This window comes from Spermophilus citellus, assembly GCF_964194105.1.
Source record: "Spermophilus citellus genome assembly, chromosome: 7".
Taxonomy (NCBI): Eukaryota; Metazoa; Chordata; class Mammalia; order Rodentia; family Sciuridae; genus Spermophilus; species Spermophilus citellus.
In genome coordinates, this window is record NC_138188.1 from 66,737,120 (window position 1) to 66,763,170 (window position 26,051).

Sequence of the window (26,051 nt, forward strand, 5' to 3'; positions counted from 1 at the left end):
GCTTCATTTGTTCCTTATATCAACCAACTTTTTCTTTCCACGTCTACTACAAGCAGAACACAATGATAGCTACTATACCAAGTCTTAATGTATTTTTGTTAACCTAGCTTCTTTTGGAGTTTTATTGACAAATGTCCAGGGTTAATATAAGTACATTCTTTTTAATGCATTTTTTTTTAACTGAACAGGAAACAGGTATGCCAAAATATTAACAGGTGTTCCACTGAATAGGGATTTACATATATTTTTGTACTATTTTTTGTTTTTATAATAACCAATTTTTTTCAATAAATATGTTAACTTTTAAAATATAAAAACAATTTTAAAAACATCGTGTTTTATGTAAGCACGCGTACAAAAACTGACCTCTACATTTAGTGAATACTCTTTAGGGCTTTTTTCATGTCATTTAATCTCCACAACAACCCTCTGAGATGGATGAAATCAATACTCTTAATTTTACAGACCAAAAAAAAAAAAAAACAGTCAGAAATTAAGTACTTTTACATGGGATTCAAACACATGAAGGCTGATAACAATGTTACAAAAGTCATCCATGAGAAGACTGTCCGCTTCCACCCGGCCTTCTGGGAAAAATCCCAAGACTGGTTAATTACCTCTTTTTGAGAATACATAAGCAAAAATAACATCAATAATAAACCTGTTATAGGTTTATTAAATACATATAATAAAAAAATAAAACATATACATATAAAAATTTTATCCAGGAGTGGTGACACACTCCTACAATCCCAGCAGCTCAGGAGGCTGAGGCAGGAGGATCGCAAGATCAAAGCCAGCCTCAGCAACAGTGAGGCACTAAGCAACTCAGTGAGACCCTGTCTCTAAATAAAATACAAAATAGGGCTGGGGATATGACTCAAAGGTCAAGTGTCCCTGAGTTCAGTCCCTGGTACAAAAACAAAACAAAACTAAAATGTACTGTCATGATGTTCTCAAGAAGAAAAAGGATAAGAAGGGATAGCTCCTGAAGACTGGAGCAAAGGGTCAAAAGGAAAGAAAAGATTGAGGTGAGGGTAGAAATTTTAAAAAGAATACAAGGAAGTCTAAAAATGCGACTGGAAAACTGAAAGCAGTAAAGAACAAAACTGATACTGGAACACCATGGGAAAAATATCCATGCTGTGAAAGACAAATATGAAACACTACCAGATGCAGTTTTAAAAGTCAGAAAGTGAAGACAAAACAGTTGATACACAGGAAACCCAGATTACAGAGACACAAACTGAGCAGATGGATGTTCAACAGGAAGAAATTCAATAGTGAGGAACAGAACTAATAATAATAGCAGAGGTAAACATTCATACTTAGACAAATACCAACTCCTAGAGCAAAAAGGCACCAATTTCTAAGCAAAATAAATGCAAACAAATTCTACCTATGCCCCCCAAAAGGCCATTTAAAATATTTTAAAAATTCATACAACTACCTAGACAGAAAACCAGGTTAACTACAAAGAGATGAATATCAAAAGAGCGTAAGCCTCCTAAAACAGAAGTGAACACTACAAACCTATAAACCATTTACAAAGTCTGATGTGGAGAAGTGGTGATAAAATGATTGTACTCTTAAGAGAGTTTTTCATTGTTCATGAAAAAAGGTAAGAGCAAAATTTTGAGCTATGTGAGAATTCATAAAACATGACACATATATAACATTCCCATAAAACAAAATTATTCAAGATATATATTTCAGCTCATTGAAAGAAAAAGCAACATAGCGAACTCAAATAACAGCAGGAAATGACTCATTTCATATGATAACCAATTTAACGCAAAAGGCAAAAAGCATCCTTGAAAAACAATGTGTTTTATTTAATATCTTCTTCTTTTTTCTTTGTATTGTTAGGGCCTCGAATATGCTACGCAAGCGCTCTACCACTAAACTATACCCCTAACTGAGAATGTGAAAGGGTAAATACCAGAAGAAATTCAGAGTTCTGCCTGCGAGAAACGGGATCGGGATGACCACAGCAGGTAACAAACAATGTCCACCACAAAGAGTCTCTGGTGGTTAAAGATCAGATATGGGGTTGACTACTGGTTTTAGATATATCCTTTATCAAGTTAGGAGTAACTTTAAATCAGGAATGACTGCTACATTTTACCAATGCCTTTCTGACATCTGTTGAAATGATTTTACAGTGAAAATCCTTTGGTCCACTAACGTGTTACATTAATAGGTTGCCTGAGAGAGAAAGAAGGGTACTTAAGTGGGGCTTTCTGTGTTTTCAGTTCCATATTGTTGATGAGCAACTTTCAGATTGTTTTCAAAGCAGGACACACGCACTGCTGCTTATTACAAATAATACTTCATATGAGATTTTTCCAGACCCTATGCCAGAAAGATTTAAGAGGGGAAAAACTAGAGAGAGAAGGTGGCAGGCAGGAAAGATAGATATGACAATCCAGACATGGGAGTGATATGGCTGGTTCTGGGGTGGGGGCAACAGGGCAGGACAGCATGGGACCTTCAAAGGCCTTTTCTAAAGAAAAACTCAACCTTCATCTACATGGACATTTAAATCACTGCTGCTCCCACCGCCTTGCTGAGAATCACTGAGAATTGCTCTAGGCCATTTCAACTCCATGGCACACCTCACTACCCACTTTGGTCCACAGCCTCATCTCGCCCATCCCTATACCAAAAGCCATCTCCCCCCTACCACTACACTAGAAGCTTCTTAAGGGCAAAACCTAATACCTCATAGACCTAAATATACCCAGTCGCTTGTACCATACCAGATTCAAAATGGGCTCCCAAATTAAAGAAATTTTGCTGGTATTAAAAGTATTGAACAGTTACTATACATTGGCCATATGGCAAGCACTGACCTAAGTACTTTAAATAAAACATGTCTTTGTAATTACCGTCTCTATTGCACAGGTGTAGGAAAAGCCTAGACATTTTTACATAACTTGTCCCAAGCTGAAAAGCTAGCAAGCAGTACCCACAGTCTGACGCTGATGTAACCTCTAAGTCATTCTCTTCCTCTGACTCTGAAAACAAATGAGAAAAACCACAAGCTCAGAAATGAGTCTGAATTATTTCACTGTGATCTCTCCATACAGGTGAACCTATGTGGAACTGTCAGAAATGCTCTGGCTGCATTCCTCACCAAGGTGTCATCTGGAGAATCCTAACCAGAGGCCAGAGCCATTGTCATTCATTTTTATACTTCTTGATTTTAAAAAGACTGGGAATAGGCTGAAGATTGGAACATCAACACAAATCTACATTGGAATAGGCATTGAGTCCACCTCAACTGTCCTTTCCTGGTCCTCACACAGAACCCATGGTGTATTTGTCCCCTTGGGATCACTTGGCCAGCTTGTCTGGAATCTCAGCACACCTCAAAAACAATAATAGCAAAAAATTAAATCAAGTGCAGCCACAGCTGCACCAGCTCCCCTCTCCTCATTACTGCCCCAGAGCCTATAAAAGCTTGGAATCTATTAATTCTGTTGATAGCTGGAATTACCTGAGAAAGGAAGAGTCAGTTTAATACACCTGATTTCAAAGATGCTATCCAAGGAAGCCATAGTCCATTATAGTCAGAGCTAATTACTGTAAAGTACAACAGTCTACATTTGAAAAAAAAAATGTACCCACGCTTAGTACGGGGGACCTAATAAAGAACATGGAAGACATGAACTGTATTTTGCAGACCTCGTTTAAATAAATAAATAAATAAATAAATAGATATCCCCTCCACCTTGCTCTAAGAATTCCATCTAACTGCCTCCTACAGCTGAAAGGGGACCAAAGGAGCCAGTGAGTACTAGCTTAAGATCATCAATATTTAGAAGCTAAAAATTAAACCAAGAATGAAATGAGTGTCAGCACAGGGAGGCAGCACAGGTGCTCCCAAGACCAAATTCTAACTAACATTTGCAACTGTTACAGAGATTGTCAGTTGCTTGATGGACTCAAACATAACGGCAAAGAAATACAGTCTGGTCCTTCCCTTCCGTCCCAACCCAGCCCAGCCCAGCCAGTGTAGGCCTCTACCCCAGCAGTCAGCAGTCAAGGAAGTTGAGAGAGTGAGAGTGAGTCTGCTACCAGATTGGCTCCATCCAGCATCCCAACTCCCTGAGTCATCTGCCTTCAACTCCAGGGCCTTTTTGCTTATTGGACAAGCAATCTACCACTGGGCCACATCTATAGCATAATAGAGCCATCCTTGAACTTTACCTGATGCCCTGTATTAGAGGGAAAGGATGCTTCTCTTTCATATGTTTCTTAGAAGCAAACTTAGAAGGCGCCAGATGACTTCTGTTATGGTTTGCACTGGATTGTCCCTCAAAGGTGCATGTGTAGGTGGCTTGGTGTCCAATGCAGTAGTATTCAGAGGTGGGGCTTCTGGAAGTGATTGGATCAAAAGGGACCTGATCTCATCAGTGGATTAATCTACTCATAGCTGAATGGACTGCGGGGAAGTGGGGTGGTGACAGAGGCTATGGGAGTGAGACCTGGTTAAAGAGAGGGGGTCCTGCAGGATATGCCCCTGGGGACTATATCTTGTCCCCAGCCCTTTCCTCTCTCACTCTCTGCCTCCTTACTGCCATGAGGTGAACAGCTCTCCTCTGCCACACCCTTCCACTTCTACAACAAAGCCAACTGACCATGAACTGAAACCATAACCTTTTCTCCTTTAAGTTGTCTATTTCAGGTATGCTGGTCCCAATGACAAAAAGCAGACTAACATGACCTCATTCGACAGAGCTCCAAGTGCCTACCATGTGCCACTGATGACAGATGCTGAGGAAATTAGGGGCTGATGGCCAGCTAATCAGCTAGCTACTGTCCACACCACGAAGCTTCAAAGTGTCCTTTCCCCTGCTTTCCTGCTGGTCCTGGGGAAGCTGCCCACAAGCAGTGCCTTTGAGAGTCCAATGAACAGAAGTAGGAATACAAAGACCATCCCTCACCACCCGATTGTCACCAGTAAAAATTCACCCACATCTCATCTACTGAACTTGCACTTATTAAGAGGTGAATAGTCAGCTGTGCTAATGAACCACCTTAGGGCTGGGGTTGTGGCTCAGTGGTAGAGCGCTTGCCTCACACACGTGTGGTACTGGGTCCACCCTCAGCACCACATAAAAATAAATAAATAAAGGTATTGTGTTCATCTAAAAAATATTTGGAAAAAAAAATGAACCACTTTAAAGTGTGAAGTGGAGACAGAGAAGCAACAGTAAGGGTCATTACACCACTTGGGGGCCCCTATCTGCTTCTTCGCATTGACCTTGGGAGACACTGAAGGTTTCTGACAATGCCAACATTAAACCCCACAGCTGGGACACAGGTCTTTCCATTTCTCAGGAGTTCCTGCACTTTCTAAAGGTTTGTTTTTCCAATATCACAATCTCTCCTCTCAAAGGTCAAAAACATACTAAGTTTATAGCCAGGCCCCTCTTCACTTGGTATTTAGTGGAAATGCAGGATCCAGACAGGATGGTTCTGAAAAGGCACCTCAGGCTGAGTTATGTATCGGACATACTATGGGTCATAAATGCAAACCAGAGGCTACTCCTGCCCTTATGCCATTTATAGTTTAAAGCCACCAATGGCTACATGAGACAAATGGTTTTAAAATAAAACAGAAACCCAGGTTATAGAGAATGTGAACAAAGCAAGACTCAAAAACAAAGCAGAGGTTAATTTTAACCAGTAGATCCAGCCGATGAACAACTCTAGATGACATATTTTCCTTAAGGTGTCTTAGTATCAGGGACTTTCGTAAATTGATTAGGGTCTAAAATGGGTGACTGTGGGTTTATCCAGATCAACCATCGCTCCCATGGTGGATTGGTCTTCTGACCTCAAGTTCCAGGCTCACTGCCAGCCTCATTCTAGCCCCAACAAGCACATCTCCAATAAAAATTTCATAGTCCCAGATCCTTTTAAAATCAAGAATACACATCCCTGGAGAGTAGACAATAGCTTTACTACTAGAAAGGTGTTTTCTCTATATTAGAAAATGGGAAGAAACAATAGCACAGTGCTTACATTTAATGGGTCTAATTTAAATTAGACCAACCCAGGTTCAAAAAACAGGCTCTTTGGGCTGGGGCTGTAGCTCACTGGCAGCTCTTGCCTAGCACATCTGAGGCCCTGGGTTCGATCCTCAACACACCACATAAAATAAAGGCATCTGTCCATCTACCACAACAACCAAAAACAAAACAAAACAGGCTCTTTAACCCAGGCCTCACGTTCCACATCTGCAAAATTAGAAAAACAGTACATATTTCAAAATTAGGTGGCATTGATAAGACTGGAGATTTATTGTTTAAAAAATTAACCTACTGCTGGACCTATGGCAAGTAGCTGCAAAAATACCCAATATTTTAATAACATTATTTTAAATATTTTAGTATAAATCATGCATAATACATGTAATATAAGCATTACTATCATTATTATAATTATTATATAAATTATGCTGCAGATCAGTTCCAAGTACATCTGTGTGTGGTTATGACCTGAGATTTGCTGGCTACATCACAGTGCAGTTGTAGGAACCACAAAGTTGAGGACCAAATCCCTGAACTACAAAATCCTCCAGGAAAGCCCTGCCTTGGCAGAGTGAACCACCAGCCTGATCCACGTGCTCCTAGCCTCTCAACCAGCACCTGGCACAGGCAGTCCCCAAAAGCTAAGCATGTGCTCAGTCTCCACAGTGGTTTCATGAACTTTCTATCAAGTGTCCCAATTGCTCTGAGGGAAAGGGCACACTCTCTCTGCCTCCCCAGACTCACTCTGGCCCACGGTAGAAGCCTATAGGCTGTTCTCTCTGGTTTTATGATCTCCAAGGCCAGGCCAGCCTGGAGGAATGACCACAATGATTACTGATGTGAAGGACCCTCCAGTTCCACTGCCTGCTCTCAACCCTCCCAAGCCTTCTCCCCTCCCCACATTTCCTAGAGGGAGCTCTGAGCCATGGTGGCTACTGAAGTTTCCAGTAACTCGTTCCTCCTTGAATACCACCTCTTCCTGTCATCCACTACTACCTGTAGGACTCAGCTCTTCTGCTCCCACAAAGTTGAAAAATGCCTTTACTCAAGTGAACAGAGCTCCTTTAAGTATCTTGCCCTCCTGGAATCGCTACACAGATATCAAACGTCATTGAACTTTGTGAAAAATAGGGACGATGTGTCTAATTCTTCTGTTAAAAAGTAAAAGATGAATAGCTGCTCAGGACCAAAGATGGGAGAGAAAGGTTCCCAGCAGAAGGACCAATGGTACCTACCATTGGTCCGCACAGCTACTGTATCTAATGGGTTCACAGCTGCTTTCAGGATCCTATGCGCCCAGCTTTTAGTAGGTACCTAATAAGTGAGGAAGAGGCCTATGGCAGCTATGCAGATGTCAGGAACTGCAGTTTATCATAGTTCTTTAACACATGTGGAAGCTACAGGGGTGCGGATGTGTGAACATCAGGGCTTGATTTACTGAATTAGAATTTGTACATTAAAATCCCTCCAGTTGAGTCTCAGGCAGTCTACAGCCTGAGCTAGAAAAAAAAATGAACTTCAAACTTTCAGTCCTTATACTCTGCAAGAAGTATACTCCTAGCAGGGTACAATGGTGCATGCCTGTAATCCCAGTGGCTTGGGAGGCTGAGGCAGGAGGATCATGAGTTCAAAGCCAGTCTGAGCAACTTAGCAAGGCCCTAAGCAACTCAGTGAGACCCTGTCTCTAAACAAAATACCAAAAAAAAAAAAAAAAAGGGCTAGAGATGTGTCTCAGTGGATGAGTGTCCCTGAGTTCAATCCCCAGTACCAAAAAAAAAAAAAAAAATACACTCCCCACTATGACCCAATACACACACATACACAATATGTGTAGAATAATATTTTTTTCCATATTCTACCTAATTTTTCCCCAAAGCTGATTTATTACAACACATTAAACTCACTCCACAACTCAAAACAATTTTAAAAACTGAGTAAGTGTACAAAGGGAGAGTAGGGGAGTGGTTGCTATAAAGAAGTGAGGAATGGTCAGATCATAGAAGGCCTTGCTGACTTCAGGAGGTAAGCCTAGTGCTGTGGGTCAGAAGTCATCCATTTCATAAATAAATGGATATGGAGATTCGTGGAATATAGGTCTTGCCTTTGTGGTGCTTACAATCTCCTCTGGGATGGGGGCAGAGGTGAAGACAGAGACAAACAAATAAAGGATATGTTCACAAACGGCATCATGACAGGTCTAGAGAAGAGTTTCAGACAGGAGAATCATGCACAGACAGGTGAGAGAAAACACATTGAGAAAGCAGAAAGTGCTGTCAAGGAATAGTTTCAGGCAGGAACAGCTATGCTATCCCTGGCTCCAAAATCCTGCTTTTTGCAAAGGGAGCTTTATTATCTAGGACATCTTATCTCAATGGAAGGCATCATGATTGTGTCTGCAAAATATGACAAGCCTTCCAGAATAAAGGATAGAATGAAGAAAAGTAGAAAACATAAGAGAGTGTCAGGGGCTGGGGATGTGGCTCAAGCGGTAGCGCGCTCGCCTGGCATGCGTGCGACCCGGGTTCAATCCTCAGCACCACATACCAACAAAGATGTTGTGTCTGCTGAGAACTAAAAAATAAATATTAAAAATTCTCTCTCTCTCTCTCTCTCTCTCTCTCTCTCTCTCTCTCAAAAAAAAAAAAAAAAAGAAAAAAATAAGAATAAAAAGTATTAAAAAAAAAAAAAGAGAGAGTGTCAGAGCCCACATTCCTCCAGGTACTGAAGATACAGGCTTTCTAGAAGTACCACTTTGTGGCCTGACTGGGGAATTTGCCCCTGCGGTGTATGGAGCTGGCCCAACTATGAAGCGGTATTTCAGGCCTATTATATTTTATGACCTTTACTGAAGTATAATTTATATATCCTAAAATTCTTTCATGTTACCGCCACCCAATTTTAGAACATTTCTATCACCTCAAAAGATCGCTCATGCCCGTCTGTAGTCATACCGTCTTCATCTCCTGCCTCGGCCAACCATTAATCTACTTTTTGTTTTTATTAGATTTGCCTTTTCCGGAAATTTCATACAAATTGAATCTTTTTTTAGGTTTATCCATGTTGTGGCATGTATCAATACTTCATTCCTTTTTATTGCTGAACGGTATTCCATGGTAGGGAAGCACATCTTGTTTACCTATTCATCAGTTGACAGACACTTGAGTTATTTCCACTTTGGGGTCGTTGTGGATCATATTGCTATGAACCTTCACATACAGGGTTTTGTAGTATGTTTTCATTTCTCTTATCAGAAGTGGAATTGTTAGCTCCTATTGTAAATTCCTTTGTAACATTTTCAGAAACAGCCAAATTGTTTTACAAAGTGGCTGATCCAGATTCCACTCCCACCAGCAATATGTGAGAGTGACAGTTTATCTATATTGTCAGGTATAATTTAGTGTTAAATTCCTATTGACATTTATTGTGATCGAAGCATAAACCAGATAAAATTTTGATGAGCAAGTGTGTGAATTGTGGAGTTCACGTGGCCTCATAATTGATTTGCATTCCTAATTTCCCTTAAATTTTATTTTAAAAAATTGCCGGAGATGTCCATTTCAAAACATGGACATCATTAAAGTCATTTGGTATCAAAACGCAATACCCAACAACTAAGTAAACCTAATGGTCATAGGAAATTTGACCAAAATGTCAAAAGGAACTTATCAAGGAGCTAATAAGCACAACAAATGGGAATGGGCACTGCATATGAAAATGAGTCTTACAAGGGACATAAATGTAACTGTGAATCCCACAAACCAGAAGCAACTTACAGAAGGTCACAAAACTATTTCTTTAATTCTGATGCAACTTGCATTGTAAGAGGTCATGAAAAATAAAACAGAGACCCTGCTGCCAAAAAGAAAAGAAACAGACCTGACCTCCAGAGGACAGAGAGCCTAATAGTCACAAGAAAGCCCCTGTTGCTTTGAAAACCTGAGGCACCTCTGGCAAATATGCACACAAATTAAAAGAGGGCTTTGGAGAACTGGCAAGAGCTCTAGTTCAGAGATCCCAGAGGATACCAGGCTTTCAAACCCCTTCCCTTTCCAATCTGGAAAACAATCTCCCTACCTGGGATCTGGATCTCTGAATCTCTAAGATTTTATTTCAAGCCTCATACCTATTTCATAGAATGTGGATAATTTTCTCTCTTCACAAAGGGCTTCTTCCTGGGGAAGGACATTTTTTGTACCTAATGATGAGGACCTACAATCCACTAGCACTTTTTCTGGTGCAATCAGTCATAGGGACGCTTAGGTACCCAGCTGGGCAGGTTCCAGGAGATTTCCCCTGCTGATTTTCAGTCACTCAAGGAAAACAAAGGCGTAACTAAGATTAGGTTACCCTGATTTAAATAAACACTATTCCTCTTCCCCCAGCCCCTCCTCCCAAATGTGTAGATGTGTATATTTCACAATGTTCTTCTAAAATAAGAGATGCTCATATTTAGGAAATAATGACTACAATACCAGCGCAAGTCAATGACTTATTGTTCAGACCCAAGAGTGTCTGCAACGCTCCTGGCCTCCTAGCAGCATACAGGTATTAAGATCTGGAACACACCACAGTGCTTTGTTTATTCAACTGCCCAGAATGAAAACTAAGTTCTCTCTGGTGCTGAAGCTACCGGTTTGAAGGAAAGAGAAGAGGACAGGCCTGTAGGAAGAGCGAGTGCTTTGGATTTGATCTTCCCAACCATTAAGGAGTAAGACACCAGCACCAAACCAATGAGCTTCCAGTCCCCAGAATCCCTGTGCTCTACAGGAGCTTCAGAGTTCAGCTGGAAAGCCCAGCACCCCCCAAGTCAAAGGCCTTTCAATCAAGTTAATGGTAGCACTATAATCCCCACGGGTGTGGCAGGAATTGGGAAGAGAGGCTGCAAAGTCATTTGAAAGTCAGTTTTCTTAGAAAAAGCCTATGACATCACCACCTAGACAGAAAACTGTCCAAACCTTTTAGGAGATGGAATACATAGCCCCTTCTAGAGAATAATGTAACACTCCTAAAATGCTCAAGTAACTCCCTGATGCTATAATGACATTAAAGCCACTTCTGAGAAAGTTGAATCTGTCCCTCAAATAATCAAAATTGGGAAAAACCTAATGGTTTGCAACAAGATACCTTTCACTTCTAGCTTAATGATGATTATCAAACCATCTTTTCCATTTAAAATAGGTATTTGGGGCTGGGGCTGGGGCTGGGGCTGGGGCTGGGGCTCAGTGGTATAGCACTTGCCTGGCGCGCATGAGGCACTGGGTTTGATCCTCAGCACTATATAAAAATAAATAAAGTTTTTGTGTCCAACTACAACTAAAAAAACTACATATTAAAATATATATATATAAAATAAAATAGGTATTCTGAGATGGCATCTTCAAACTCACTTTTTCCAAAGCACCTTCCCCAAATTTTATTCATTAAATAAAATTTGGATATCTGCTCAAGTTGTATATACAGTTGCCTTGACAACCATGATTGCCATCAACCTTCCCACAAATAAATACACACACAATGTAAGTAGTCTACTTTTCTAAGAAATGTAGATTAAATAACAACATGGGACATTCTTTGTGGCTAAGAAAAGTTTATGGGTTGTTCCAAAGAAATTCTGTGGGATTTCTCAGTAAGGAAATCATTTACCTGGTATCAAGATTCCAGACACCCATTCCATTTCCCAAGATTTACAACATAACCCAAAGAACATATCCCTCAAATAAAAGTCAGACTGAAAAAGTTTGTGGATATGGTTTCTTTTTTTCAGTTTCCAGGCAAAAGTCAGCATCTCCTGGTCTTTAAATTAAAAATCCCTCTAGACCTATAAGGAAAAATGGAAAATCAACATCAGAAAGATGTACTTTTTTTTTTCCAGTACTAGGGAAATATACAACTTTTTGATCATGGGGATGAAGCTTTTCTGCATCTTGAAAAAGCTCACTAAATTAAAAAATATTGGCGCTGGGTGCAATGGCACATGTCTGTAATCCCAGTGACTCGGGAAGCTGAGGCAGGAGGATCTCAAGTTCAAAGCCAGCATCAGCAACTCAGCAAGGCACTGAGCAACTCAGCAAAACCCTGTCTCTAAATAAAATACCAAAAAGGGATGGGGATGTGGCCGAGTGGTTAAGCGCCCCTGAGTTCAATCCCTGGTGCCAAAAAAAAAAAAAAAAAAAAAAAATTGGCAATACAAAGATCAATTCAGGATTGATCACAGACTCTTTGATCCCCTTTTCCTTACAAACAATCCAAATGCACACATAATTAGTGTGGTTTTAAATTCCATATTCCTAAAAATGTGTGCCTTCCACAATTTCTTTGAGGCCAAAACCCCTTATGGGAAGCTGCAGTTACCTTTTACAAATCACTAATTCTTACTCTCCAACATTTTCAGACACACTCAAAGTTCTGGAGATATATTCCATGTCTTTCTAAAAGAAATCTGTATTTAGTAAACCAGTTTTATGACCATTTCATTAACACAAGCTTCTTCCACTCACTAGCATTATTTTATTACTATATCTCCAATATCTAGCCCAGTGCTGGTCACACAGCAGTTGCTCAATAAATATCTGCTAAAAGAATAAGTAAACTGACATGAAAGAAACAAGAGGAGAGAAAACTGTCTTTTAAATATTTATGATAATGGTCTGAGATTATAAAGTGCAACTGAAGGGTTGTGTGTGTGGTCCTGGGTTCAGTCCTTAGCACCAAAAACAAACAAGACCCCACAAGCTTCAAAAAGTGCAACTGAATTAACAGGAAGACTTCTTAATGCACAGGTTGCTGGACCCATCCCGAAAGTTTCTGACTCAGGAGGTCAGAGAAGCAGACCTAAGAGCTGATTCAAAGTTGCTAATCTAAGGATGTCCCTTTGAGAACCACTGACTTGGAAGTAAAACTGTAAAAGTAAAGCTCCTACAAAAATCTCAATGCATGGATGAATACTTACTGAGAATCTACAGGCTACAGAGCCCTCTACTCCCTACTGGGTAAGCACCACAGGTCCTTGCTCCAAACACTATCTAAATTGCCAATGCATGGATATACCTGTAAAGGGACAATATATACACACATGTCCAAAACAGCAAGAAATAATTAGTACAGTCAAACTAAAGATGTTTCATTTCTCCAATGCATTTCTTGATAATGTATCCTACTGTGCAATTTAATCTACTATTCTCAGATAGACATTACCAAACCACAATGCTTTTCTTCCTTGTACTACCTCATTTCATTTCACTCACTAATGGGAGTTTCATCAGAGGCCAGACACAAAATGTAACGAGGGAGCCCCTTTTAAATCTTATTTATGTTGTTTGTATTTTCACATTTTCTAAGCACCAAAGTCATGGTCAACATTCTGTCCTCAGTGATCAGAAATTAAGCTGAGGCATCGATAAAGTACAGCTATAATGTAATTGGGCTGAACCAAAATGCAAACACAATCCAACAGAACTTCTGACTATAACTTTCCCATCACTGCAGAGGTTTCTAAGCATTGCTAGCATTAACTTTCAAATGCATACTTTTCTCATGGATTTAAGTGCATTTATATCCAGACTGCAATCAGAGAAGGTATTTAATTGGATAATGTTTGCAAGTACTTTGAAGATATAAAGTGCCCTATAAATGCTAAATATTATTATTATTATTATTTAAATACAGTTTGCAATTACTGCTTACAACCTATCCCACCCACCACTCTGCTATAATTTGATTACAGGCAGTTAAAAAAAATACCTAGAGGTAGAAATGATGAAACCATGTCCATGTGAAGTTCTGGATGTATACCCTAGGCATAAATAATTTATAGGCATTTGAAATGGAGGGTTTGGCCATAAAATCCAGTAAATCAAGGGAACTGGCCTCCAGAAAATGTACAGTCATAAAATTGTGTCAGTTTTAATAGTTTCTTACTTATAAACTGGGTAGAAAGTAGACTGTACTCCAAAATACAAGAGTTCTTTACTCTTTTGGTTCCTGAATCTATCTTCTATTTTCTCCATTGTAATCTTAAAATATCTATACTCATATGAAAAACTTAAATTACAACTCAAGATTTTGATGTTAACAACTATCTGGCAGATAAAGGGTTGAGTAAGGCTTCTGCAATCATCCTGTTATCTTCCGTGATGATCACAAATTCAGTGATCTCCAATGCTTAGAAAACAGAGACCTCTGAGCCTGATTCCACACCTTTTCCAAACACACTTGGTGGATGTCTACCAAAAAGAATGACAGATTAACTGTAAACATCTCTACATTTTGTCTAAGGATAAAAATGCTAATCATAAACTGGTTCATAAATTATGTTTCACACACTCCAAGCTGACTCTGGTTACTTAAAACACAGTATCACAAGGAGGAAATGCTTTAGAATAACACTTACAATCACTACAAGGCTATCAAAGAGAACTTGTCCCCAACACCAAATGTGAAAGCCAGAGAGATGATGCCTTAGATAATTATGATGTTATGACAAGGTCTATAAGTCAAAACAGGGTCATGTAAGTCCCTGTGGGCCCTGGCTTTGGGGCCAGTCAGTCATAAGCTGGGACATTTAGTAGCTCTATGACCTGCCTTTGCTAAATTAATTGATTTTTCTAAGCTTTGTGTGTTCATCTGTAAATGATACACATCAACCTCACAAGAAATCGGAGGGTAATCTGACAATGTCAAGAGCTTTAGGGATCAGTCCTGTTGCTTCATTCTAAATTTCACACCTAAGAAATTATCCGAAGGAAAATTACACATACAAAGACTTATGTAAAGGATGTTTATTGAAACATTCTAAGAATTGAAAAGCTAGAAGTAACCTCGAGTCACCAATAGGAGTTGGTGAAATATATTATGATACATCTCAGCAATAAAATGCTAAGCAGTATAAAAGCATATTAGAAATTTCAACATTGAAGTGGACAGAATTATAGCAGAAACAAGAGTGGTCATGAGGTCATCATTAAGAAGGGGAAATCATTATATTATTCTATTTTTTTTTTCTTTTTTAGTTGTCAATGGACCTTTATTTTATTTATTTATACATGGTGCTGAGAATCAAACCCAGTGCCTCACACATGCTAAGCAAGAGCTCTACTACCATTGAGCTACAACCTCAACCCCCTATTCTATTTTTTATAATAGTTTCATTGAAATTTCATTCACATTTTGTAAAATTCACTCTTTGAAGTGTTCAGGTGACTTCTAGTATACTTATAGAGTTGAATGACAATCCAAACTACCTGATTTAGGGCATAGCCGTTGCTCCCACTCTTTCTTTCCATCAGCCCCAGTAACCACTATCACTTTAAGTCTCTATAGAAGTGCCATTTCTTATAAATGGGATCATGCAACATGGTATGGTTTGTTTTTGGCTTCTTTCACTAGTATATTATTCACTCAGGTTGTAGGCTGTGTCAGCACTACCTTTTATTGCTGAATAATATTCTACTATATGGATAAACTACATTTTGTTTTTTCACTAATTAGTTGATGAAACGTTTGGGAGGTTTCTTTTTTGGGACTACAATAAACATTCTTGTACAAGTTTTTGCTTTTGCTTTTCTTGGATATATACCTAGAAGGAGATTTGCTAGGTCACATCATAACTCTATCTGTATTTAACATTTTGAGAAACTGACAAACCATTTTCCAAAATTGCTGTACATTTTACACATTCCCACCTGTAATGTATGTAAACTCCAATATTCTGTCAACTTTCACATATATTCAAAATTCTCTAGGATAAAGAGTTTGGGGGTTTTCTTGTTTGTTCATTTTTTTAGCACCCTGGATTGAACTCAGGGGCACTCGACCACTGAGCCACATCCTCAGCCCTATTTTGTATTTTATTTAGAGACAGGGTTTCACTGAGTTGCTTAGTGCCTCACCCTTATTGAGGCTAGGTTTAAACTTGTGATCTTCCTGACTCAGCCTCCAGAGCCATATGGATAAAGAGTTTTATAAATTATCCCAGAAAAAAAACATTAATAGCACGAGGAATGACTGTTCAGTTGTAAAAACACATTGCAGAAAATACATACAACATGATCTTAATTTTTAAAGCTACCTATTTACTTTTGCATAGAACAAACTACTAATCCATATACTAAAGTACATAGGTTATGATATCATGGTTATCCTAAGAATTACAAATTTGGATGATATGGGAACTTTTTGCCTTTTCTTCATTTTCCAAATTTTCTTCAATGATTATGCATTGCTTTTATTATTCGAAGAAAAAGCTTTTTGTTTTTTTTAAATATTTATTTATTTTTCTTTAGTTGTAGATGGACACAATACCTTTATTTTATTTATTTATTCATTTTTATGTGGTGCTGAGGATCAAACCCAGAGCCTCACATGTGCCAAGCAAGTACTCTATCGATGAGCCACAATCCTAGTCCCTTGTTTCTTAATTAAACAAATTTTTAACAATTCAGTAGTCTTAGCTCTCATTTACTTTGGTTTCCCAGGCCCCCCTACAGCCCCAGAGGTCATTCTGGTCACTCACTCCGGTTAAGATCCTATATATATTTCAAGCTCCTACAGTTGGGTTCTCAGCACACAGAATCTTAACTTTTTAATTCTACATCAAAGACTTTGCCATTTACCTATCCTGACTGAGTTATGCTCTCCTTTACCACCTACTGACTACCAGATTGTCTTAAGAGTGTTTTATTCATTCAAGCAACTTGACCATCTTTGTAGCCATTGTTTTCAGGCTTATTTTTGTATGGTGAGAATAACCACTTCACTCAAATGGCTAGGATGTTCACAGCCCCATTGAGTGGTATGTCATAACAGGACCTAGCTCGGTCTTCAACAAGACAAGGAACTTCTCTTACCCCCAACATCTACCTACAAAAGGAATAAGTTAGATCATTAAACCCTAGAAGACAGACAAATAGATAGGATATAAAGAGCAAGATACACAAATGCAGTCATTTTTCTTTATACCTTTATTTTATTTATTTATTTTTATGTGGTACTGAGGATCTAACCCAGTGCCTCACACACTCCAGGCAAGTGCTCTACCACTGAACCACAGCCCCAACCTCACAATCCCCTGCTGATTTTCATTTTACTCCTCCTTAGCTCAATGATCTAATGACTTAATCCTATTTACAGCTTTTATCAGAAGCTGCTAAAACCAATTTTCTGCAGGTATGAGGTATAATAAATAAATAACATCCCTTTTAAATTAATTAATTTCATTCATTCAACTGATATTTACTTAATCAATATTTATTACAAACCATGCACAGTTCTAAACACCAGAAACTATGCAGGCACACAAGCAAGATCCAGTGGAGGAAGACAAAATTTTATCTTAAATTTCAGATAGTCATAACTGCTTTAAAGACAATAAAACACCGGAATAGGATGGCTACAGGGTAGGAGTGAATGTTAATTTAGTGATATGTATCAAAGAAAGCCTCTCCCTGTGATAGACAGCTTCCACAAGGGATTTCAATGACACCCGCCTCCTGGTATTAATGTTCCCACACAGTCACAGAATAAAGCTGACCTGGATTACCCACAAAATCAGGTGGAAATCATGGTATATGATTTCCAATGCTAGGTCATAAAGTGTGTTGCATCTGTTTTGCTTTCTTGGAATGCTCTGTCCAGGGAGAGGCAGCACCATACCATAAAGATGTTCAAGCAGCCCATGGAAGGGCCTCCTGCCAACAGTCAATATCACATGCATGAACCATCTTAGAAAGAGGTTCTCCAGCCCCAGCTGAGTCCTCAGAACCCTTGAGCCAAAACCACCAGGTAAGCCACTTCTGAATTCCTGAGGCACTGAAATGGTGAAATAACAAATGGTTATAGTTGCTTTAAACCACTAAGTCTGGGGGTCATTTGTTAATGCAGCAATAGATAAGTAATAATATAGGAGCATCTGATCTGAAACCCAAAAAACAAGATGAAGGCCCCCATGTGAAAATTTGATGAGAATATTTCTTGGCTTGGAGAACTACAATCCAGCCACTAGTGGTCCATGATCATGTGCTGAGTGACTGTACACCTGAAGAAATCAATGAATGAATGATGGACACCTACCATATGCATCCTTATCCTTCAGTTAATCATATTTCACAGAATCATAGAATAGGGGACTACTTCCAAATTTACACTGCACCCAGACTTATTATACTTCTAATACATTAATCAAACAAACACTAGTGTCATATATATGACACTGGTGTTTATATATATATATATATATATATATATATATATATATATATAATGTATTGTTAAAAGTCTACAAATTTTCAGTTTGATGCACACTGCCAATGTTCTGATTTCACTGATCAGAGAGAGAGTACTTAATATCTTATCCTTACTTCATTCAGAGTCTAAATAAAAGTCATCATCAGTTCTTGTCCTATTACTCCATTTTCAAACACAGAATGACATTTTTTTTCATTTTTTAAAATCTTTTTTTTTGTTGTTGTTCTAATTAGCTATACCTGACAGTAGTCTTTATTATATTTATTATTTTTATGTGGTGCTGAGGATCGAACTCAGTGCCTCACACATCCTAGGCAAGCACTCTACCACTGAGCTACAACAGAATGACATTTTAAATAATAAATCAGAATCTATACTGGAAAAAATAACTCACCTAAAAATGAGAACAAGATATTACTTTTCAATGGTAATTCCTGGTTTTCTGTGGTGCTTAGCTTGCAGTATCTAGGAGTCTCCTAGAATAAGAATCCACAGTTCTGCCTCTGGCTTCTTTACATATCCCAGATTTTATCACAGAAGAATATCAACTTTAGAAGTCACCGCCAGTATTTTCTGGTCCAAACCATTCCTCTTACATGTGAATATACTAAGGTTCTGAGGGTGAGGGGTCAGAGCCAGCACTCCCGGTAACTCCCAGATGGTATCTCTCCTATTTTATTGTATAAAATTTTTCCAACCAACTCTATCAAGATAAAAACTCAAGGTCATCCTCCAGTGGGGAAATGTACAGGTATAGTCCTTCCTACCCTCTAATATTATTTAATAAAAATAGTAGTCACAAAAATTAAGAGGACAGTAAAAAGATTGAAATACCCTACACACTCACACACACACACACACACACACATATACACACACACACACACACACAACACTGGCTTTGAGAGTCTAACCCAGAGCACTCTCTCAAAACCAAAATATGGGGGCTGGGGTTGTGGCTCAATGGTAGAGCGCTCGTCTCAAATGGGTGAGGCACTGGTTTGATCCTCAGCACCATACAAAAATAAATAAAATAAAGGTATTGTGTCCATCTACAACTAAAAAAATATATTTTTAAAAAAACTCAAAATATGGACACAATGGAAGCAATTTTCCATAGTAAGAAAATTTTACAAATAGGGATTCTTACCAGGACTCGACAGTACATTCCTCATAATTGGTGCCCCTGGGATTGTACTCTATGCAATTGGCATCCAGTGGAGTTGTACCCTACATAAAATGTGTCCCCTGGAGTTGTGCAAGTAGGATATAATGCGATTCATGTTCCCTGAAATTGTGCTATGGTCAGCATTGGCCCCACCTTTCTGGAGTTTCAATTCCTGCTCCAAGCAGCACCACCTCCAGCTTTTCTAAAAGGGCTGCATATTATATATTTTGCTTGTTCGATATTTATTTATTGAGCCCCTGCTGTGAAAAACTCACTGGTAGGGATCCCTAGGAAAATCAAATATGCACATTGCCTTCATGAAGCTTATTGTGTATTAGTGAATAGAATCCAAGATAGAAAGTTCTGAGTTTTAGGAAAGAGGTGTGAGGTCAGTTCTGAGAGAGTCTGTAAGTGGGAGAAAGAACATCTCTCTGAGAGAAACCAGGGAAAAATGTATGGAAAAGGTGGCCTATGAGTGTTTACAGTAGCAGGTGCAGAAAAGGAAAATAAGGTAGGGCGCCCCCTAAAGAGCATCCATGGGAAGAAGGAGGTTGGCCCCTGGGGTAGTGAAGCAGTGGTCATTATTACAACAGCAGAGCTTGGTGGGAGATTCAGCTGACTTACAGCTGGTCCTGATACCAAGCTCTAGTCTCTGGACTGTAGACTGGAGAGTCAGGGAAGACCTTGAAAAAAGAAATAGCCAGACTGAAACCCTACTTTGGCTTCAGTGTTCAAGAGACACTAGTGAGTAGAAGGCTAGGGGTAGAGACATAGGAGATAGGTCTTATCACAAATGCTCCCAGGGGAAGAGTAACAACAGCAGATGAAGCGAAGAAAAAGACAAGGAGACCCATGCAAAAGATACTAAGAAAGGACTTTAAAGGTTGGGAGGAAATAAAATACATTTTCAGAATTTAGGGGCACCTTCTTGAGACAACAGCCATCATCCTGGGCATGTTTTATAAAATAAATAAATAAATAAATAAATAAGGTGGATGGAATCATCTGTCTCTAGAGGGAAATAAACTTCCAAACAGAATGGAAGAATTTTCAAGCAGAATTCATCCAACATTATCTACTTAAGTCCTCCCTCTCTCTCCACTAGGAACTTTATTTTTATAAGCACAGAATAACATTTCATTCAAAAAAAATATCATAGAGATTCTCTTCAACTCTCAGCACACTACTAACAAACTAGTTTAGGTCCTATTCTCAGAGAACTACTTCCTCCACAGGATAGAAGAACCAATTTGACATTAAAGCATCTTTCAGACTCAAGTTATCCCAAATTATATCAGAAACAGAATCAGTATGGTTGTGCTCAGCTGGGCATGGTGACCACGATTCAATCACAGCAGCCCTGGCTGGGTGGACATTAGAACCACCATGACTGGAAGAAGGAATCGTGTTGAAACCAGAAGGCACAAAAGATGCATTCTAGAGGTGAAAGAAGGCCTCGCTAGCAAGACTCAAAATTACAAGATTTCAAAGAGTCTTAGAAATAAGGGGGCAAAATGAGATATGTCCAAGAAGGAAAAATAATGGATATTTTTTCCAGAAAATATTCCATGACCTCCTAAGTAGATAACTATTCAGACAACAAACCATGACTTAAATCAGCTTTTGTACTAAATATTACTGCAATTAGTAATGAATACTGAAAATGCTTATGCATATTTCTCTGATGTTCTGATAACTACTGATACACCCTATTTTTTTTTTGATTATTTATCGCATTACATAGTTCATGATATATCATCTTTCATACATTAGACTCAAATTGTGCTTTGAACTCCCATTTTCACCCCAAATACAGATTGCAGAATCACATCTGTTACATATTCGCATTTTTACATAATGGCATATTAGTGACTGTTGTATTCTGCTACCTTTCCTATCCCCTACTATCCCCCCTCCCCTCCCCTCCCCTCCCATCTTCCCTCTCTACCTCCCCTGCTGAGACCTTCAAGGATACATAAAATTATAAGAGGTTATGAGGGGCAAGGGGGAGGGAAAAAAAAAAAGGGAGAGAATTGTACACCCTATTTTATTTCAAGGCAGTTTCATTGCAAAGAAAACACCTGTTTAATACCCCTGAAAAACAACAAATACATCTAAAGAAAAACTGCCATGCTGTTATTCTCTGAAGATACCGTTATCTCATCAATTTGTGTAACTTTACAGAAATCTCATTTTAGACCAAATTTAATTAAGTGCTCTGGGGTAATGAATTAATAATGTTTCGAGATTTCTTTTAAGACCCAGGAGACCACTGACCAGGCTTTAAGTACTGGGCTATTAGTATTATCATTTTAGGTGTCCACCTCACTCTCCTAGAAAAAGAAAACAAACACTTTGAAAAGGCCCAGGCATTTAATAAAATTGCTTGCATTTGAATAACAGATCACCTACAAAGAGAAAAAACTTAAAAAGAAAGACAGAAGAAGGTTTGAATGAATAATGCCCGATAGTTGATACTAGCTCAGAAATATGGTAATCTCCAAAAAGCTTCTGAGCCAAGCTTACCTCACATGCAATGAATATTGATACCCAAGGCTAAGCTCAACTGAGGACATCAGAGAAACATACAAGGTCAGATTGGCACATAAAAGGGAACAGGCAACGAAGGTCTACTGAGGTGCTACCGAAAAGAAGCCTCTTCTGATACTCTTTTCCCAGGATCATTTTCTATTAGGTGCAATCACCAGGATCAAATGTTGGTGGAATCAAGTTCCCCCAAAAAGTTCTACCTAACATGGAATAGCGCATTTGTAATGGTGTGCTGGGCTTTTGAAAGCATTGCCATAAATATTTGATTTTTTTAAACCAGTGAACAAGGAAGGCAAGCAGTTGTGATCATTCCCATTTTTAGGTTGACTAAGAAGATGTGGACACAGAGCCCAAAACTAGTGCTCATTCTACTCCATTCGCTTACACATTCATTCCCACTTTCATTTATCTAACTAATGGGGACTTGGGGCTCAAAGATGACCCTGTGGGCCATAAGCAAGCCCACAGTCTGGTGAGGAGACAGAAAGAAAACCTCACACCAATGATATCACAAGCATAAAAAGTGTAGTTAAGAATATGTGCAAGATTCCAGGTATAGTCAATGCTTAAATCTGGGTTTTGATGGAAAAACGAACAGTTAGGCCCAAAACTGAGTGAGGGGTTTGGAAAAGACAAGTGTAGGTCATCTAATTCCATTCAAATAGAAAAGTATGTGTGAGCCCTGGCAGAAGCCAAGAGTATGAGATCAGCAGTGGCCAAATCCTGGCCTTGAATGCCTTACCCCGTGGGCCAAGCTAAAGACAGCCAAGATGCTCAGGTTCAGAAATATTTTAATCTTCAAAAAGCTTTCTGGGCTGAGCTCACCTCATGTGCAATAAAGCATCCTGGTGGCAGTTTCATCTTTTAATATCATGATGTCTTGAAGCAAGAATGACTCAAGGCCCAGGTTTGAATGAGTAAATTGTTTGCTGTAGCCTATGTATGTATACACACATTTCCATACACCCACATGGATAGAGTTTATATCCATAATACTATGTATATAATATCCGTATCCACATAGATTGTACAAAACATCCACAGACTCCATAAACCTCTCGTGTAGACATCTGAATAATGTGTGTGTCTAGACTGACCCCTTGGGACATGTTCAGATGGAGATGGGTTACTAGGAGAGGCTACCCGTGCAGGACAGCCATCTGCCTTGTATCATTCAGTCATCTGCCTGCAAAGGAAGCACGGAGAGGAGGGGGACAAAATGAATTTCAGAGGTGCCTTAAAGCTCCATGGTTATCTGTATTACCAATTTACTTGCATGAAGCAGTTTCCCTTCTGCATAAATAAAATTCCATCACCCCACTGAAATTATTCCTCTCTGCCATTTTTTGGTGCTCAGGCAGAAAATGTATTATTGATTTCTGATTCAGCCACAGACAACGTGACTTAGAGCAAAGAGCACTGAATAAAGAGTCAGAAAACCTAGAATCTCTCCTCAAACCATTCTTCTTACCTCCCCTAATCCCCATCCCCCCAACCCCTGTGGCTGTGGACATAGAGCAACAGACTTCACCTCTCTGGGTTTCTCCTTCCCATGTGTTAAATGTAAGGTGTGGCAGAGCAATCTTCAATTTTCTTTCAGTTCTAAATCTGTGAAAATATCTCCACCCCCAAGATTCAGTTTCATGAGTTCTAAAAATCAAGACTAAAATTGAATTCTGATTATTTTCTAACCAAAAAAAAAGACTCAGCTTCGTTTTACTTTTAAAAACCATCCAAATCTTGCATAATTTAAATGATCAGTACTATCACTGGTTGTTCTGGTTTGAATTATGCATTGTTCCTATTTGGGGAAAATTTAGACTGGGTCCAGTCTAGGATCACTGGCTGAGAACAATAAGCCCCCAAAGTGAGAAAGATAAGGCCTCTCCAGACAGGATCTCTTTTTTAATGCATTGAGCCCAGGGTTTACAAAAAGAGCATTGATTGTGTACATTAAAGAGCCACGGAAACAGCAAGGGACTGGTAAGGCCGCAGCAAATTCTCCTAGAAGCCACTGACCTTGGCTGCATTTCAGGGGTCAGGCACTCACTCCCCAGGAGGTACTCAGCAGGCAGGCCTTATGGAGGGCTAAGGGACAAATCAGACTTCTCATCTCCATGAGCCCACCTCTCCAAATTTGAGGAGGCAGAGATGATCACCCTCTGATTTGTGGAAATCACCTCTGGCCTTTGGAGCCACACTGGCCTGCACACAAGGCTGGTGGAAGACCCCATCAATGCGGGGAGCAAATGTCTGCACACCATCATTTAAGTCTTCCTGCCAGCAGTCACTGGGATAAACTGCCTTCCCTCTTAGTACATCTCCAGGCAGGCAGAGAACTAAGCCAGCAGCTCAGGCCACAAAGAACAATTTCCGTGAATCATGCAAAGATATCTTTTCAAAATACAGATTACCAGGGTACAGGTTTTCCCAATGAGAAATGCCTTCAAGGTGGGCCCAGGAGTCTTCATGGTTACTCTTAAGCCTACAGGCAGGCACTGTGTATGGTGTCTCAGAAAACCTCAGCCAACAGAAAGCCCACATGAGACAAGTCCCAGCTCAACTTAAAAACACATCAGAGTGCTTTCCATTTAGGAATAATGTCCAGATTGCAGCTCAGGGGAATCACTGCAAATCTTGCTCATTGTTCAGACCCCCTTCCCCTTTGCCACTCCCCTCCTCCCCAAATCCCAGTCATCCGTCCACCCGATTAACATTAACCCGCCAGCAGCAACTCCCATCCAGAAAGTAGGGCAAGTGAACACACACAGTCCCTAAAGCAGGAAGCCAGACTGGTCCAAAGCACCCACCCTGTTACCAACCCCACCCCTAGCTGCCCAGAGGGCAAGGGGTTCTGGATGTGGTATTCCGGCACCAAGAAAACAGCCGGCTTACTGTAATAATGCATGAATGAGCTCTGGCCACACAACTATCAGAACAGCCCATGTCAAATGACATCCTGTTTCTTCTCAACTCCAGCACTGCCTTGCTAAAACCTCAACTCCTGGACCAACCGATTAAGGGGAAGGGGAAAAGGACTAGAAAAAGAGATCCGGGAAGAGGTTTATGGAGACTAAAGAAAAAGTAACACTTTGATTAGAGAGGTAGCTCTTTCAAATATCCAAGGAGAGGTAATGTCAGAAGAAACATTAGACATTCAGGTAAATGGCCCCAAGATTCAGCATCAATCTAACAATGTATTCCTCTGGAGGGCAAGTGAACTTCCACCCCTACTGCCTGCCTCAGCGACCACAGAGCCACCCTGGACTGGGTTTCACCCACACTCCATACATCAAGTACATGCACTTGCTATTTTCTTTTTAATTTTATTTTTTTGGTTCACGAGAGGAAGACACCGTCCCCAGATTGGTGTCCAATATTTCTCAGATTCCGGCTGCTCCCACCACCGCCACCCCTCACCCCCTTCCTAACAGGCAACATCTAATTAAAATGGCAAGAAAGCTCAGCCCCCTTCCCCGAAGGAGTGTGTTGGGATCCGGGGTTGGGGGTAGGGAAATGTGGAGGCTGCACTGGGATTCCTGGTGTTCTGATCTCAAAACAACAGCAAAATGGATTCTGTATCAGTGATGTCTTAGTCAATACAATGAAAAGCGTCTGAGGTAATTCACGTGAAGGTAAACGCGAAGCAGCGGGGCAGGGGGAAGGGAGGTGCTCTACCAAAGAATGGCCACAGACACGGGGAAAACACACACACACACACACACACACACACACTCTCACACACTCCAGGGAGTTCCGGTCTGATTGGGAGAGAACTGAAAACACATCCCTTTCACCTGCCTAAGTTCAGCCATAAAACTGAAATGTCACAGTCACAAAGTCGGAAAGCATAGGCAGGGCTGAGTTAAAACCATAAATAAAGGTGAGTGGCAGACGGGCATTTCAGCGAGCGCTGAGAGGGAGCCAGGGTGGGAAGCAGAAAAGGGGGAGGGGGACGCAGTTGCCATCTACAAGACCCGAATAGCAAAAACTGCCCCCTTGGAGCAGTGGGTTCGGCTTGGCGGGGACAGGAGGCTCACAATGTCATC

At 39.9% G+C, this 26,051-nt stretch overlaps 1 protein-coding gene across 4 annotated transcripts in view; it reads right to left on the bottom strand.

Annotated features, from left to right (window-relative positions):
• TNIK (TRAF2 and NCK interacting kinase) overlaps positions 1 to 26,051 on the bottom strand; it is a 381,644-nt gene that overhangs the window by 353,872 nt on the left and 1,721 nt on the right. The gene's annotated exons all lie outside the window — the stretch shown is intronic.